The sequence below is a fragment of the Chelonia mydas genome, chromosome 20 (assembly GCF_015237465.2).
Source record: "Chelonia mydas isolate rCheMyd1 chromosome 20, rCheMyd1.pri.v2, whole genome shotgun sequence".
NCBI classification, from domain to species: domain Eukaryota; kingdom Metazoa; phylum Chordata; order Testudines; family Cheloniidae; genus Chelonia; species Chelonia mydas.
Window position 1 is genome coordinate 7,870,903 of NC_051260.2, and position 18,959 is coordinate 7,889,861.

Here is an 18,959-nt window from a genome sequence, read left to right on the forward strand (position 1 = left end):
CTGCTGGTGCATCTGTATTCTCCCTGCGCTAGATGCACAGAGATGGTGGAGTGCGGTGCTGGAGGAAGGAGGGCACAAGAGACATAACTGGCAGGCAGGAGAAAAGGGGAGAAGGAATAACAGAAAGCAGCAGGATCTGCAGGGACAGAGAGGAGGAGGAGCCTCTTATGGACCTCTCTAGCACCCCCAGGAACCTGGACTGATTAATCCCAGCTTCTCAGGAAGCTTCCTGTTTCCTGCTGCTTCCCTGAACCCAGTGAGGAGAACAGGCAGAGTCAGCTGAAGTAGTAGGAGCCAGTTAGGCCCTTAAGACGCTGATATCTTCCCTCACTCAGGTCCTGCTACCTGCCTGCTTATTTGTCCCCTTCAATTGCGTGTTGAGAGCCACTCTAGCTGGCACAGAACAGCAGTCATGAATGAAAGAAGAAAACGCCCCTCTGGGGCAGCATTCAGAAAAAGAAAGAAAGCAAAGGAAGCTTTTCTATCTAAGCAGGAAGGCGCTCCCCTGAGATACAGAGACACAAATGTTCACGGTGAGCCTTCCCGCCACAGTGAGGATGTGAGTGGTGAGGAGATGCCTGACCTTCCAGTTAGTCAGAGTGCAGGTGATGGGGCAGCTACTGCAGCATCCATATCTCCATCTCAAATGGATGTAACCATGCACATTCCTGAAGAAAAGTGTAGATCAGAGAAGAGTGTGGTGGAGGCGCAAGAAACAGCTGCTGCTGAGTTTAGTTCCTTTAGTCTAGATGATCCAGGACTGTGGATCCACTTGAGCAGTAGCCTGAGGGACTTCCCTGTACTGCATGGGCCACAGCAAGTGAAAAACTTCATGTTCCCCAAAGACAATGAAAATAGAAGTTTCCATCCAACACATTACTGGCGTGAAATCCCCAATGGTGACAAAGAGGAGAGGCCATGGCTTATGTGCTCAAAAATCCAGAATGCTACATACTGTTTTTGTTGCAAACTCTTCAGGACTAATGTTCCAGCCACATTGGGTTCTACAGGAACAAAGGACTGGAAAAATCTGGCTGGAAATCTGGCTTGCCATGAGAAGGCAGCAAATCACCAGAGAACATTCCATAGGGGGAAAGAGCTTGAGATGAGACTAAGGTTAAAGGCCACCATAGATGATCAGCATCAAGAGAAGATTGCATCAGAGTCTCTTTACTGGCAAAATGTTCTGAAAAGGCTCATTGCCATTGTGAGTATACTTGCTACCCAAAACCTAGCACTGCGTGGCACTTCAGATCAGCTGTGTGTGCCAAACAATGGAAACGTCCTTAAAATTGTGGAGCTGATGGCTGAGTTTGATGCTGTACTCCAGGAGCATCTAAGAAGAGTCACCACCCAAGCAATGTACACACACCACTACCTTGGAAAAACAATTCAAAATGAGATCATACAGTTACTGGCAACAAAAGTCAAAGAGGAGATTGTGGAAGATCTGAAGTCAGCAGATATTACTCTGTTATTCTGGACTGCACACCTGACATCAGCCATACGGAACAAATGACTTTAATGGTGCGTTTTGTAACAACAACAGAACCTAGTGAAAATGTCCCGGCAGTGGTGACTGTCAGAGAGCATTTTCTAGAATGTATTGACACTGATGATACTACAGGAGCTGGTATGACAAATGTGCTTCTTAAAAAGCTGGAAGATACGGGAATTGGGATAGCTGACATGAGAGGTCAGGGCTACGATAACGGTGCCAACATGAGAGGAAAGGACAGAGGAGAGCAGACACGGATCCGAGAGTTAAACCCTCGAGCTTTTTTTGTCCCATGCAGTTCTCATTCACTGAACTTGGTGGTCAGTGATGCAGCATCAGCTTCTAGTGAGGCTGCTGAATTTTTTAATGTAATTCAAAGCATTTATATATTTTTCTCTGCATCAACTCATCGATGGCAAATTTTGAAGCAACATTTGGACACATCCTCTCTGACACTGAAACCACTGAATGCCACACAATGGGAAAGTCGAGTGGAGGCGATAAAGCCCATCAAACACCAACTTGGGAAGACAGATGATGCCATAGTTGCCATTATGGAGGATAAGGCTATGACAGGAACTGTTCGTGGGAGAACAGTGGCAGAGGGAAATGGAATCACCAGAAACATACATCACTTCAAATTTCTGTGTGGCTTAGTGTTGTGGCATGACAGACTGTTTGAAATAAATGTTGTAAGCAAGAGACTCCAAGGTGTTGACCTTGATATATCTGGAGCAATGGAACAACTGGACAAAGCAAAGTCAGACCTACAGTCTGACCGGTCAGATGAGGGATTTCAAAACGTTCTGAAGCGTGCACAGAAGTTGGCAGAGGAACTTCACACTGAAGTTATTTTCCCACCTATTCAAGAATACAAGAGTCACCGAAGAAGAAGACATTTTGATTACGAGGCACGGGATAATCCCATAAGAGACCCCAAACAACAATTCAAAGCTGAATTCTTTAATCAGGTGCTAGATTGTGCAATACAGTCAGTTGAAGAACGTTTCATGCAGCTCAAGGAACACAGCAGTATATTGGGGATGTTGTATGATATTCCCAAACTCCTCACTATACCTGAAGAAGACCTACACCAGCAACGCAGGGCACTAGAGACAGTGTTGACACATGCGCGATATTGATGCGAGTGATTTAGGTGATGAACTGAAAGCCCTTTCAAGTTACATTTCAGCAGGATCAACTCCAAAGGCTGTTCTGGACTCTATGAGCACAAATAAGATGACCACCCTCTTTCCAAATGCTTTTGTTGCTCTGTTCATACTTCTAACACTTCCTGTAACAGTTGCCAGTGGAGAACGCAGTTTCTCCAAGCTGAAGTTAATAAAAATACATCTATGCTCCACAAGGATACAGGAGAGGCTGGTCGGCCTTGCAACCATCTCAGTCGAGCATGAGCTGGCCCAGACTGCGGACCTTCAGCAGGAAGCAGTTCAAATCTTTGCAACCAAGAAGGCACGAAAAGCATCACTTTGATTATTCAAACAGATAAAAATGCCAGTGTTTACTATGCAGACAAGAAAAGATACATTTTGCTGTTCAGGCATTTGAAAGTTAAGTGTTACTTAAAATTTTTGAACAAGGCATTTTAAGTTGTTAGTTCTCCTTTATTGGGGTAGGTAGCAGAGCAGTACCATGAGAGGAATAGAAGAAGAAGAAGGCAGAATTGAGACCAGGCCCTTGCTCTAACTCAATAGACAGGTCCCCTCCCAGAAATAGTGATGGAACCCAGGAGGCCTGGCTCCCTGCCCCCCTCCTGTAATGCACTAGACCTCAACCCCCTCTCCAGCGCCCAGCTGCCCTATAGAGTAGAGAGAGAGCATTGGGCCTAGTGCAAGATCTGAGGCCTGAACCAGCGGCTGTGAACCAAAGTCAGGCCATGAGTTAAAGCAGATGTTTACAAGTTCACTGTCCAGTACATGAACTTGGCAAAATTGTTGCTAATGTACTAGGCACTAGATATTTACATAAATATATTCCAGCTACTACTGATTCCAGCTACTACTGTCTCTTGGCAGCTCTTTGGGGCAGGGAGCGTCTCACCATGGCCCGTGCAGCGCCTGGCATGACGGGGCGCAGAGCACAGCCCCTGGAATAGAACTAACACAGATGCCGGCTCCGTGCTGTGCTCAGGCCTGAACCGAAGCTGAGGAACGGCAGGGACCTAACATGACAAAAGACTACAAACAAGGGGACCCCCTTATCCCCACCCTTCAAATGCCTACAGAATTTGATGAGCTATGGATGTGCTGGGTAGCCAGTGAAGGAAGGCCATATGAGTGTCAAACACAAAGTGGGGAAACATGGAATGGAATCTGTAAGGCTAGGGCAGAGACTGTAGCCTTAATAAGAAGAAAGAAGAAGAAGACATAATAATAATAAGAAGAAATGTACAATATTGCAAATTATGGCCATGGCTGTTAGATGGTGACGACAACACTCCACAAAATTGCCAGGGCTAGTAACAGAAACAAAGCACATTTTATAAAAAGCAACAGAAGCAACACAAAAGCAACAGACACTGGGAGAACACATTCAGGTTTTGCAAGAAGAAGTAACGACTCCCACTGCACTCTCCGGGATAAGGGCTCCCCACTGCTTTAGCCCATGGAACCCCACTCCTCACTCAGAGCTAATAATAGAACCTTCATTCGCAAATATTTTTACATACCTGTTTAAGATTTCCTTCATAGCCTCTCACAGTTTGCTAAATTTGCTGCTGTTGCTGCCTGTACTTTACACCTTGACAGAGATAATGAATTTCTTCTTTGGCTCAGGTTTCCCGCCCTCCCTTGTTCTTCCGCCTTGCCCCCCATCTCTCCTCACTTCTGCTCTTTCTTTGTTTTAAAAGTTAAAAGTTCTAGTTATTACAGAAATCACAGTCGCAGAAAAGACTGAGCAACAACAAACAAACAAAGAGAAAACAAGGTAAAAACTTTACTTTAAATAAGCCCAGGAAGTTAATTTTTTAACCCTTCAACATAAATTTTAATTCATCTTCTGATTCTAATCACTGACTAATATTTCAAAGATGGGCTTTTCTTATTTCCATTTAAGAGCATTTTTTAAAATAATTCTACATTTCTTTTGTATGTTGTGTATGTTGGTCTGTGTTGTATGGTGTCTGTGTGTCATGTGATTACTTTTTGGTTTGTTGCAACAAAAGTCAATTTTGTCCTTTTTTTTATATGTGTGGTACCACATTATTTTAATATTATGGTTGGTGCATAACTGTCAGAATGCCAATTAATTTCTTTGCAAAAGTCAAAAAGGCCTCAGTTATAAATACATGTACATATATTTTTGCCTCAACAAATAATGCAATTGAAAAAAAAACCATTCTTTTTTATTAATCACGGTTTTTTTATTTAAAAAACTGTACAGGGGGGAACCTCAACATTAATGCCAGGGTAATACTAACAAAATGTCAGTTCCTTTTGGGGGGTTTCTTCAATTTGGTTGTGCCTTTATTAAATATGAAAATATAGTTATAAGAATGTTATAGCAAAAATGTTAAAAAATATAGCAATATATATTTTGTCTGGTTATGTTGCAAAATGTGAAAGCTAACAGGGTTCCACCTTTGTTTGCCAAACGTACCCAAGTGTCATAAATGTTTAATACCCTCCAAGTATTTGCATAAACCTGTCTGACCGCATGCATAGATAAAAGGAAGGGAGTGGGCACCTGACCATAGATTAGAACCATAGATTAGATTCATAGAGTCATAGATATTAAGGTCAGAAGGGACCATTATGATCATCTAGTCTGACCTCCTGCACAATGCAGGCCACAGAATCACAGGCTCAAAGAGGCTCAAAGAGAATCAAAGGCTCAAAGAGAATCACAGGCTCAAAGAGGTCCACTATCTTCTGCCCTTGCTTCACAACAACATCACAGCTTGTTTCATTACCAGTCTGAATCCTCACCTTTTCCTGGGCTTCAGCAGGTAGGTTATGACTCCTCTGGGGACCAGCACTCCTTCAGGGAGCTCTCCCTCAGCCACCTGCTCTACCATTGCTAATGCCCCTTTACAGCCTTGTAGACAGGTACTCATGACGAGCACTTCTCTCTCAGTCATTGCAGGCACCATTAAGGAGGTTGTTCCTGCGTACCTCAAGGCTCCCATTGGTAGCTCAGACGTCTCCCTTTTAGTGTTCTCAATTTTGCTAGAGACAGAAGCACAAAGCATATGGATCATCAGGGTGTTTAGGTATTGGTCCACTGCTCGTTGTCTGCAGTAACCAGTGAGTACCTTGAAGAGATTGGAGTTGGCTCCTATCAACACAGACACATCAGAGATTCTTTTAGGGTCAGGGCATATTAATGCAATGGTGTCTACCATTAATTCCATTAATGGTGTCTACCACTAATACTATGACATACAGTTAGTAGGGGTATACATCTATGCTGAGGCCACACAGACCAAGCCCTGCCAAGGGCTCTATAGGCAGGTGGCTAAGCATCTGTTGAAATATAATAGTCACCTGAGATGTGGTGTCAAGCACAGCTTTATATTCTGCCCCTTCGATCCTCACAGTGACCTATCCTGTCCTGATGGGATTCTGACTGGATGTTCTTTTCTAGGGGAGCCGTCAAATCCTGAGGGCCTAGGCATCTCCCATCCCAAGCCCTGGGCCCATTTCCTGACTTTACCCAAATGGTCCTCAACTTTCGGTACACTAGGATGGGATTTTCTTCACTCTGACCCCTCACAGCTGTGTGTCCATCCTGGCCACACCTGTAGCAGAAGACAGACTGTCCCCTCCCTTGTTGCCCTGTTGGGGCCATGGATCTAAACGTGCTCTTCAGGACCACTGCAGCAGGGGGCTCCTTGTGCCCTGAAGTCTTTGCGGGACTGATGGTACTCTGCAGTTCAGCCATCTGCTCTGTCAGGGCTTGCATTCGTTGGACAAGTTCCTCTTCAGTGTTCGCCGTGAGTGCCTTGGGTAGTCGCATGGGTGCTGTGCCAGCTGGCTCAGATGGCTGGAATTCCCAAACCTCCCTGACTGCCTGACTTTCTCCTCCTGTTGGACCTTTCATTAGCTGACAGTCACTTGGTGGGTTTTCCTGTTGTTCTTTTAGCCAAAGGTGGAGCAGAATTGGGTTCTGCTGTTGAGCTCCTCTCACAATTTGGACCAATCTAGTCCAGTCCGTTTCCTCGGCAGTCACTGCTCCCCTCAGGACAGCTCTCTGTAATAGTTCCTCCAATCTCTGTATATAGGCTGAAAGCTTCTCACCCTTTTGTTGTCTAGTATAAATATCCTTGGAGCCCTCTGTTCTCCCAAAGGTGGGACTGAGGGATTCTAGGCAGTGCTTCCTACTGACTTCAGGATTACTGAGCTTCAGAGCGCGGATTGCAGCTAGTGCTGGACCCCAGAGGCGCTCTACGAGATGCCTTTGCTTTTCAGTATCAGGTACTGCCCACCCCTGCAGCATTTCAGTGGTGTCTTCTAACCCCTACATCTAAGACAGGGGCCAATGGGGACTGGCTTCCAGCAGCTACTATCTTCCATATGCTGTCAGCCACTGCTGTCTCACTTGGACCCTGCAAGGCTTCCACGGCCACGGGCAGTTCACACAATGCTGCGAGGGCCCCCTCCTCTCTCCTAAACACGGGCCCACACATTTGGCATTTGCTCAGGCAATCGCTGGCTGCCCTTAAAGTGGATCTGTCTGAGCCCTCATTGAATGCCTCAGGTATCCCTGTTACTAGATGTGAGGCGGTCACGGCTGTCCCTCCGTCCATTAGGGAGGGATGCCATACCCCTTGGTACAAGGCCCCTGGAAGAGCCCAGTTCAGGTGGAATTAGCACCGGGGTGTCCGCCACTCGGTGGGATACAGCAGTAATGTCTATAAGCCTCAAGGAGGGTGGGGCAGCACATACTCAGGAGACTCTGGCCACAGTCAGGAGGTCCTGGCTCTGGCGGAGCACGACAAACCCAGGCCTCTTGGCCTAGAAAGGGGAGGCTGCCACACCAGGGGTGAGATGGCAGAGGTAGGGGGACATGGCCCACCCAACTCCACCACATCCCAGCCCAGAGCCCTACCAGTGGAGGAGTCGTCTGCCCCTGGGTCAGCGGAGAAATCTGTCCACAACACACTGGCTGGTTGTCAGTCAGCAACTTTGCCGAACCATGTTCAGTTCCCCTGGGTTTCTTCCCCCACTCCCATCCAGGGGGTTGAAGGGAGTACCTGGCTTCTGGGGTCTTCTTTCATTTTGCCAGGATAAACAGCTAACAGCAGCCCCAGCAACTCCTCGGTGTCTCCGGCAACCGGCTGCTCTGGCAGTCCCTCCTGATCTCGGTGGCGGATGCTGTCGGGTCCGAGGTCCAGCAGTGGATCAGAGGCATCGTTCTCCTGCGGCGGTTCCTCTCCAACTGAGTTGGAGGGCCTGTCTTTTATACTTCTGGTTCCTGTCCCACCCCACTGGAAGCAGAGGGGTGGGTGTGGGTGTCCTGATTCTTCCCACCAGGGGGCGCTCGCGGCTGTCCCTCCATCTGTCTTGGTGTGAGGCCATGCCCCCTTGCTACACCCCCCACTCAACTCCAGCCCCCACTCTCCCGGGCTGGTGTGGTCCCCCTCTCCCAGCTGGGAGAGACCATCAGCTTTTGCATTCTCCTTACCTGCCCTATGCTGTATGGTAAATGCGAATGGCTGAAGGGTGAGATATCAACTCATGAGCCTCACGTTGGTGTCTTTCATGGCCTGCAGCTACTTGAGGGGTGCATGATCTGTGACCACAATGAAGGGGCCACTCAGGAGGTAATATCGAGTGGCCTCCATGGACCATTTACCTGCCAGTGCCTCCTTCTCAATGGTTGAACGGTTACGCTCCCGGGGGAATAGATTTTGACTAATATAAAGGACCAGGTGTTCCTCTCTGTCAAGGGTCTGGGAGAGGACAGCCCCAAGTCCCATTGCTGAGGCGTCCATCTGGAACTCAAAACTGCTGGAGAAATCGGGGCTATAGAGCACCGGTTCACGGCACAGATCATCCTTTAGTGTCTGGAATGCTTCTGCACACTCAGGAGCAGTGGACACGCTGCAGCCGGTCCTGTGTGAGGAGTTCCATCGGGGTGCGGCAAGAGAGGCAAAGCCGGGGATGAAACGTCGATAGTAGCCAACCTGCCCCAAGAATTGCCTCCCTTGTTTCTTTGTGCTCCGGTCAGGGTGTTCTTGAATGGCCGGGACCTTCCTGACTAAGGGTGCACCTTCCCCCATCCAAGGATATACCCCAAGTAAGTGGTTTCCTGTTAGCCGATTCAGAATTTCTTCGGGTTGGCCGTCCGTCCCACGGCTCAGACAGTTCATAGGAAGCCGATGATTAGTCTCCCAAGAGCACAAGCTGTGCCAGGCTCTGCTCAATTAAACCTTGAGCTCCCCCAGCCTCTCAGCAAACCAGCTGTCAGACCATGCTCAAAAGCTATAACAACCCTATAGTAATAAACCAGTGTATGCAGCCCCCTGCCCTCCTGTGCGACCCTAGAATAACAAACCAGCGTATGCAGCCCCCTGCCTTCCTGTGCGACCCTAGAATAACAAACCAGCGTATGCAGCCCCCTGCCTTCCTGTGCGACCCTAGAATAACAAACCAGCGTATGCAGCCCCCTGCCCTCCTGTGCGACCCTACAATAACAAACCAGTGTATGCAGCCCCCTGCCTTCCTGTGCGACCCTAGAATAACAAACCAGCGTATGCAGCCCCCTGCCCTCCTGTGCGACCCTAGAATAACAAACCAGCGTATGCAGCCCCCTGCCTTCCTGTGCGACCCTAGAATAACAAACCAGTGTATGCAGCCCCCTGCCCTCCTGTGCGACCCTACAATAACAAACCAGTGTATGCAGCCCCCTGCCTTCCTGTGCGACCCTAGAATAGCAAACCAGCGTATGCAGCCCCCTGCCCTCCTGTGCGACCCTACAATAACAAACCAGCGTATGCAGCCCCCTGCCCTCCTGTGCGACCCTACAATAACAAACCAGTGTATGCAGCCCCCTGCCCTCCTGTGCGACCCTACAATAACAAACCAGCATACACAGCTCCACACTGACAGGAACAGAGCACTATATTCTGCCCTGTTTTCTAGGGGAATAACAAAGCAGCAAGAGCAGCACCAGCCCTTTACTAATAACAGCTCAACCCAGCCCAACCCTCTCCCCGCCCAGGGCACACAGGGCACCTCAATAAGCCCTGTGGTTTAAACCATAGAGGAGAGGGGTTCTCTGCCGCCATCTAGTGGTGAACTGGTGGAAGAGACAGAATGAGCCAGACCGTATTTGCATGTTTGCTGTCCATCATCCCATTGGGACCATTTTGGCCATTTGGTTTAACATTCATTTACGTTGTGGGCGCAGGGCTGATGAAAGGTGGGGCTCCTTGTTGTATGACAAGACTGCAGCAGAAGTGCACCAGCAAACCCTGAGTGAGGAGTCGCCATAACCAGAGCCTTCGTCTTGCACAGTTGAGTAGAGCCTGGGCACAAACCAGCCAGGTTCATTTTAAGGCGGGGGGTGGGAGGGTGTGAGAGTGAGGTGACATGGATTCTGTGCATGGGTATTTTATCTGCTAATGGGCCCCCATCCCTGGTAGCTGTTTGCTGAAGCTGCTGAGAGCACTGACCGCGCTGAGTGACTCTGATAAGGGCCCCTTTCCCCAGTGCCACTGGCACTGTAATTGCTGTAGCTGGCTCTGTAGTGGACTGGTGTACAGAGGTGGCATTGTGGCAATGGTGGTGTGGTTCGAGGCAATGCCCCCTGCCAGCACCAGCGTAGCTGAAATCGCTATCGCTGGGCCAGCCTGTGGGTCTGTGTGCGGGACCAGGCAGCTTCCCCTGGCAGCTGGAAGGGGGCTGGCCTAGTGTTTTCCAGGGCTCTGGGATGGTGCAAAGCAGAATGGGGGTTAATTGGACATTCACCCCTGCAGGGAAGGCCACTGGCAAAGCCACTGCAGGGGTGGGTGGTTTAGTTATTAGTTGTAGACATCCTTTGTATGGGGCAAATAGAGCAGGGGAGGGGGAGGAGGAGGAGTGCACATATTGAGATGAGTTGTGGTTGCTGCTTTCCCGGGTGCCAGCTCTGTGCCTGGTCCCCTTAATGAAGTTTTCTGTATTTTTCACATGGACTCAGTGCTGTGGGTGAGGATCAATTGCTGGCTAGGGGGGCCCAGGGGAAATGTCCCTGGGGGGCCTGGCGTGTGTCAGTTTCAACAAGGTCCCTGAGCTGGTTGACCCTGGCCCTTGTTGCTGCCGACAGCCGCTGGCAGAAACGGTGCCATGTCTGCACCAACCAGTCCGTGGCTGCTCTGATGTGGCTGAAGTCTGTTTGCTGAGGGAGCGGAGCTGGGTGAGCAGCTGCCCTGGGGCTGGGACAATGGAAGAATTGTGCCTTGGCGAGAGGGGTTGGGCTTGTTCAGTTCCGTGCGCCCAGCAGGAGCCCAGTCAGTGTCAATGAGATCTGTGAATTCAGCACTAGTGAAGGGGAGCCCTGGGGAACCCCCCTCCCCAGCACCTCCAGTCAGGAGCTTCCCCTGCACACAGCCACTTCTCCCAGGAAGGCTATTGTGGCCTGGGCGTAGGGGGATTTGCTTATTATGTCAATCCCGGCAGGCTTCTGCTCCTGGGATTTCCCCTGTGCCAAGGTTCAGGGCATCTGGGCGCTGGAGAGGCTGATGGTCAGTGCAGGACTCCTGGGTTCTCTTTCGTAGCTCTAGGAGAGTGTTGAGGTCTAGTGCATTAGAGCAGGGAGCCAGGAGTCCTGGGTTCCATTGCTGGTTCTGGGAGGGCACCTGTGTCTATTGGGTTAGAGCAGGGGGCTGGGAGCCAGGACTCCTGGGTTCCATTCTCAGCTCTGCAAGAGGAGTGGGGATTTGTCATGGGCCAGCCCCCCAAGAGGTCCTGCTCTTCCTCAAGCATAGGCCACGTATCCTCAGTGCCTTTAGGGCTCCAGTGAATCCAGCTGAGACAGACCCTTGGTCAGAGACTTTTCCACTCCTCAGGGCCCAACACACCTCGGCAAGGACTTGCAGTGACACCACCTCCCCCGTCCCCCCATAGGGTACAAGCCCACGGACTGCGCCTGCGGAATGGGCTGCGGCTCCTGGGACATTCGCACCGACTCCACCTGCCACTGCCAGTGCGCTGGCATCGACTGGACGGCCGCGCTGCTGCAAGATAGGCCTGGAGTGATGCCCAGCCCCAGCCTGGGGCACCGGAGAGCCCCACCCGGCCTGCTGCCCCTGCCGTAGGCCCTGGCACAGAACCATGCTGTGCCCCTGGTGCCCAGTGCCTTGGGAGCAGGGCTGGTGCAAGGATATTTTGCACCCTAGGTGAAACTTCCACCTTGTGCCCCCCCCCCCCCCCCCCCCCCCGCACATTATTCATTGAGAGGCAAATCCCACAAGCCTTTATAGACCACGGGGCCAGCTGTGCCCAGGGGCTGCTCCCCAGACCAGATTCCCCCCTCCCTGCCCCCTGAACTCCCTTGGAGGGTGCACAGCCCCTCTGCGAGCCCTCCCCACCCCACCCTGGGCCGCTGCAGTAGCTCGGCAGGGAGGAGCCGCCTTCCGGAGGCACTGGAGAGCCAGAGCGTCAGGCTTGCGGTGGCCGCGAGCCCCAGCCGTGGAGGAGCCGGTGCGGTGTAGGGGAGCGGCAGCCCTGCAAAGGTGGCCGCGCCGCTAGCGGGGAGCCGCCACGGACCCCCCCCCCCACCCAGGCTGCGGCCGCGCACCCCCCTCCTCCAGGGGCTTCTGCAGGCTGCAGCGGATGCATGCAGGCGCTGGCCCCCACGCGCCCTCCGGCTTCCCCCTCACCTAGGGTTACCATATTTCAGCAATCAAAAAAGAGGACTCGCAGAGCCTGAGTGTGGCGAGGGCGGAGCCGGGGGGCACACGGGGGCTGGTGCCCGCATGCATCTGCTGCAGCCCACAGGAGCCCCCGGGGGGGTGTGCCGGGCCACGGCCTCTGCCGGGGGTACGGCTGCAACTCGCTTGCGGCGCCGCCGCCTTTGCAGGTCTGCTGCCCCCCTGTGCCGTGCCGCCTCTTCCATGGCTGGGGCTCGCCGCCCCCGCAAGCAGACGCTCTGGCTCTCCGGTGCCTCTGGAAGGTGCTCCTCCCTGCCGAGCCAGGGCAGCGCTTTTTGGCACCCCCCAACCACTTGGCACCCTACGCAACCACCTAGTTCGCCTAGTGGTTGCACCGGCCCTGGTTGGGAGCCCTTCGGGGTCTGTCTGGGTTCAGGTCTCAGGGTCCCCTTTACCTCGTCAGGATCCTGCTGCAGCCGGGGGGTCGCTCTGGGGTCGCTCCTCTTTAGCTGGTGAAAATGTACAAAGACCCAGAATAGATCAGCCCCTGCCCTTTATAACCTTCCAGCCCTGCTGTCAGCTGCCTCAGCCTCCCTCAGTGATCCCAGACCTCGACCAGGTGCCCTCGTGGCCAGGCCACCCCCTTCCCCACAAACCCCTGGGAGCCAGTCTATTGTCTAGGGTGTCTGTAGTAGAACCGGTTTCAGAGCAGCAGCGGTGTTAGTCTGTACTTGCAAAAAGAACAGGAGGACTTGTGACATCTTAGAGACTAACCAATTTATTTGAGCATAAGCTTTCGTGAGCTACAGCTCACTTCATCGGATGCATGAACAGAAGATCAGCCCGAGTTAACGACCCTCAGCTGTCAGCCCTTTGCCTCGGAGCGTCAGTCCAGCATGGAGGTAAAAGCACAGCAGAGGCAGCAGCTGGCCCCACATTTCCAAAGGGGTTTGCAGCTTGGGAAATATACAGAGTTCATCACCTCACCCTGAATTCACAGCATGCCGCCCACTGCAGCTCTCCCCACTGGCTGCTCCCCTTCTCCCCTGTGCTCACACCTCTGGGTGGTGCCCACTAATCCCAGCCCTGCACGTCTCCAGGGCCAAACGCTTGGCCAGAAGCTACCACCAGTTGTCCACCTGTCGAATGACTTCTCTGAGGTGCCCGTCACAGCGGTATCCAGGCCAGTGGAGGTGCACAGCCACCACGGAGGGCAGGCTTTGGCTCATTGCACATGCAGATATCTGAGTTAGGGCAGAGGCTAGTTAGGATGGGGCTAGGATCTGGGCCTTTGGAAAGACGCCGCGTCTGGGTTTAGAGACATTGGCTGAGGTCTGTCAATCGAGAGGGGACGTTGTTATGAATGGTATTACGGTAGCACCCAGTGTTATGCAGACAAAACCACACAGGATCGTTTCAGGGGACAAGACAAGATGTCACGTTTATTATAACACAATTTGATTGATGACCAATAACTAATATCTAATACCTATGTATACACACACACGTACACACACACACACATCAAATGTTCTGCAGCTGCTAGATAGTTACCAGTCCTGAATGTAGCTTGAGTTCATGGCTTGGGTTCGTAGCTTGTGGCGGCTAACTGGCCAAGAAAGCCAGACACAAGGAAGGGCTGGGTCTCTGTGGGGCGCGCACCGATGCCCTTCCATGTTGGCAGCAGAATGTTACCTCCAAAGTCTTCCATCTCACCTATCCTTTTTGTAGGCTTTAGTCTGAATCCAGAGTCTATAGGTCTTGGTGTGTCACGCTGCCTCTGGGTTCGGGGTGATTGATCACCCATCAATTGCAGACCTGACTTTCAGCCTGGGGCCTGGCTTTGATGTTTCTTCAATTGTACTTTTGTTCTTTTCTTTTTAGGGTGGACTCTTCTTGCTTTGTCAGGGCTGTTGTCTGCATCTTCAGCCCTTGATGTTTACACTTTATTTCATCAGGACAGGGTGGGGCTGGAGGTTGATTCCATCATCCATCCATACCTCATTCACACATCTGAACTTCACTAGTAAGATTACAGCAGGGTTTTGCAAAATGAAGGTTGCAGCAGTGTTTACAAAACGGAGTGAGCATTTTAAAATGGAGTTTGAGTTACAATAAGGACAAGTATAAGGAATGGCAACCAGTGAGCAGAAGTTAGAATGTTGAAACAGTGTAAGGTTCAGCGATTTAAGCAGCAATTGGATTGAAAGTGAAACTCAATTAGCCAGTTATTGGGGTACCTGGGTTTTATGAATGAATGTAGTTTCATTCTTAAAACTTTACTTATGAAGTTATATTAATAAAGTGAACAATTCAAAACAATTTCATTGATCAGTTCTATACCAGGAGCCCCAGTCATGGGCCTGGCCCCCATTGCGCCAGGTGCTGTACTAAAACACAAGGGAGTTTGATTCCCCATAGTTTAATTTCCAGGGTATTACTAATTAAGAGGTCTCTTGTTTGTTTGTTTTTTGGTCTCTTGTTTTTACTGTTTCTCTCCCTCTCTGTGTGAGACTTACAAGCTGCTAATTGTGTCTGTCCTCAAAATGATACTTTGTAACTGCCCTTCAAAACAGTACACAGAGACTCCCACCCTCTGTAGTTTTTATCTCGTTTTGTTCTGTTTGTGACACCCCGAGAGTTGTTACAGTCGGGAGAGACAGTGAAATAACAATTGTGATTAAAATAGAGATAGAGGATGTATGTGGATGGATGCTTGGTTTAGATAATAAATGAATGATCAGGGAAGTGCCAGCCTAAGAATTCAATATCGATCGGCTGAAGAATGCTCAGAGTGGAGATAACTGGATGACCCCCGGAGGGCAAAACCGGAATCCACCCAACCATCCCAAGGATGAGAAAACTGAAGAACCAGAGAAACGTCATGGAGCCATCATGACAACAGCATGATGAAGCAATTCCCATAGACTGGCATAGGAACAAATTCCTATAAAAACCGAGAACTTTTGAGTCTGGTTCTGCCACCACCCTCCAGGAGCATCGGATGCGCATCTGACAAAGACTCAGCTCCACCCTCGTGTACAGGCTACCTGGACAGTGTTAAGGAAAAGTTAGCACGTGTGACTCCATTTTGGTTTGGGGCCCACCATTGTCTAAAAGCAAGCACATCATGCACCAGGAGGAGTGTTCCTTAGACACTGCATCCCTGTGAAAATCCTCCTCCTTGTCTCCAGCCTGCCTTGACTCCCAGTATCTGTTTTTTGTCAGTCTCTAACTCCCTATCTCCTGGCCTTTGATGTGAGGCCTCCCATCCTGATAAAAAAAGTTACTGATGCATGGCTTTAGGACCATGCTGTGTAATTAACATACTAGTTTAGCAGGAGGAATGGACCAAGCAGGGATAGGTGGTAGATAAGAAAAGGGTTTGTTTATTGGCTAAGGTTTCCGATGCACAAGGGCAACATGCTTTGCTAAAAAGTATATAACCTTTGTATAATCTGTATTCGGGGTCCCCTCCTGGCTAGCAGGGGGGCACCACGCTCGAGCGTAATAAATTTAGTGTCTTTTGGGAACTCTGCAGTTGTGGACTTTGTTTATGTGCCTCAGCCTAGATTTGAACTGTGCGTGACCTATCAGGTATAATTCGCAGCATTTGTGTGTGTGTCCTACCAGGTGTAATTCGCAGCAGTTGTGAGCGTGTCCTCTTAGGTATAATTCGTAACAGTACTCTGTCACGAGCAACCTCTAGGCTGGTCACTATAACAACTATGCAGAACTTGTATGAATGAATGTATGAATGGATATGTGGATAAATAAGGAATAGCAGTGATATAGAATTGTATATTCTGATCTTTTTATTATATTTACAATAAATGCGGCATTTTGCCTTATCCCCTTTACAAGATCCTGTTGGTCTTATTTTTATGATATAACATTAAAATATCCTGGATTGCTTTCTGTAGTCACTGGGAGATGGATGCCAATTCTGGTACACTCCCAGGGGGTTGGCATCCCTAGCTGTCAGCAGAGTTCTGTGAGAGGGGGCCCAGGAAGCCAGCTGAGTCATGGAATCATAGAATATCTCAGGGGTGGAAGGAACCTGAGGAGGTCATCTAGTCCACTCCCCTGCTCAAAGCAGGACCAATCCCCAATTTTTGCCCCATATCCCTAAATGACCCCCTCAAGGATTGAACTCACAACCCTGGGTTTAGCAGACCAATGCTCAAACCACTAGAGCTATCCCTTCCCCCCTCCCTTCCTCACCCATAGCCTCCAGTAAGTGTTTGGAGCTCAGAACAATGCTGGGCGGGGGAGGCAGCGAGGCACTGGGGAGATGGGTGGGGAGCCTGGGGAGGAAGTGGGAGCCGGGCGGTGGAGGAGGCAGCAGGGCCCAGGGGCATTGGGTGGGGGGGCAGTGTTTAAAGTGCCCCCCCAAAGTAGTCACATGTAAATCCCTGCGCACGCCCCAGGTCAGGTGTGTTCAAATCAGGGTTAAGGTGTTTTCCCAAAGTAATGCCAGGTTCCTTTCCCCTTTTTATTAAAAGTTTTCTTGGCTATACACAGACTCTGTGCTTTTGAGTGGGGAAGTGTTGCCTCTTTGAGGCACCGAGAGGCAGTGTTTAATTTTCCCAGATTACTGGGTGGGGGCTTGAGCCGTTTCTGTGTTATATTGTTAAGAGGGACCCCTGGATATTGAACCCTTGTTATTAAATAGTTATAAATTTGATGATTAACCTTTAAATCTTGTTGTGTCTGTATGGGAGTGCTAACATTGTCCCATGAGGATAAATTATTTACATTATGTTACAATAGTTACTGTCACGAACAGTCAGATTATGTCCATTTACCACCAAACCACATTTTGTCCTAAAACAAAAACTACCATGTCCAGTATATACAACAATAGACGTGTTAGAGGAATTCTGTCTCAGCTCAAAGTGACCTCTGGAGGGTGTGTTGATGCGTTCATCTCGCTTGTCAGAAATATATCCCAGTCCTCTCTCTTCTTCAAGCTTTAAAGTGTAGATGTCCGAGGTCCTTTTCGCTAGACTCACCCATAGTGGTCTTCGGGCATCATTTACACATTATTTTTCCATAGCCCCAGAGATACAATGGGCGATTTTGTATATTTCACCCTTGCTGACTTAACCATGTACACCACAATAGTTTTGTTCTGATGGAAATATACAAAGTCATGAAGAGCCCACCGAGCTTGTTGATCTCTTTCCTCTTGGGAAGCATTAGCCCGCACTACTTTCCGAATCTCAGCCAGTGATTTTCCAAATTTCCAGCATATTCCTCTCAAATGATTCCTTCTACTGTTGTCTGTATCCAGGCCTGGGCTTGCGCACCAGTAATAGCCAAGCAGGTGGCTTGCTCCTGTTCCTCTAGAGCTTGCACAAGCACTTGATGATCCTGCGAGGAAATATTAAACCCGGCTTCAGTCCGATTAGCCTCCAAGCACCGCAATAGGTCTAATGCTTGCAGTGAACAGATTAACAGGATATGCAAATATTCTAGTGCCCCTCCTATTACACCCACTTTATTCTGCAGCACCTCCAGATCAATTGGATTGAGAGCTCCTATGCCCGTGATTCCCAGTACCTCCCCTGCAGTGCTCCTGCTAGCTCTGAACTGCCTCAGGTAGTTCGTGACCTCCACCAATTGTCCCACCCAGTGAGGAGTGCCACCATACACTGACTGCAGTTACCACTGACACTAGCAACTGAGACTCCCGGTACAGACATTTCTACCGGCTTTACACTGTAATGGGTTCATAGAATCACACAATATCAGGGTTGGAAGGGAGGTCATCTAGTCCAACCCCCAGCTCAAAGCAGGACCAATCCCCAACTAAATCATCCCAGCCAGGGCTTTGTCAAGCCGGACCTTAAAAACCTCTAAGGAAGGAGATTCCACCACTTCCCTAGGTCATGCATTCCAGTGTTTCACCACCCTGCTAGTGAAAAAGTTTTTCCTAATATCCCAAAAAAGTTTTTCCTAATATCCATTTCCTGGGTTACCCAGGACTTTCTGCATCCTGTCCCTACGAATAACATGGGTCCCCCTTTTTGCAGGCGAGGGTGATACGGATCCTCAGTTCAAAAGGTAAGTGCTGCAACTCTACTCATGGTTGAGGTGGAGCTCTGGACTCAGTGACGGGTAAATTACCACGTGAAGTGTACAGCGATGGACACGTGTGTGCACACGGGGCTAAACCAAATCCATTCTCACGCCAGCTGCCGCAGGGCAAATTCCGTGTGTAGCCAAGACATCAGAGTGACCCTGCCATGGGGGAAAGGGGGCTCAGGTTCTGGGGCCCATTCAGTCCTGCGAGAGGGACACTCATGCTGTTTGTGACTGTGGGTCTTTCTGTGTGGAATGGCCATGAGACCCAGCAAACTCGTTCCACACCAACCATCCCCTGCTCCCCAAGAGGCTGCATCATTCCAGCTAAGACAAGCCTCCCAGGGTCTGGCCCTGTACTGGGAAAATGCCGGAGACTCTGCCTCCTCCCCATCCTGAGCCACAGAGCCAATTACACTGAGATGGCCAGGAGAAAATCACAGTAATGAGGGGATAATGGGGAGCGAAAATGAAGGAAAATTCGTGGTCTTCTCATTTAAGGCCGGATGTTGCAGCAAGCTAGGCGCTTCCCAGCAGCTGTCGAGCAACCCCTGCAGC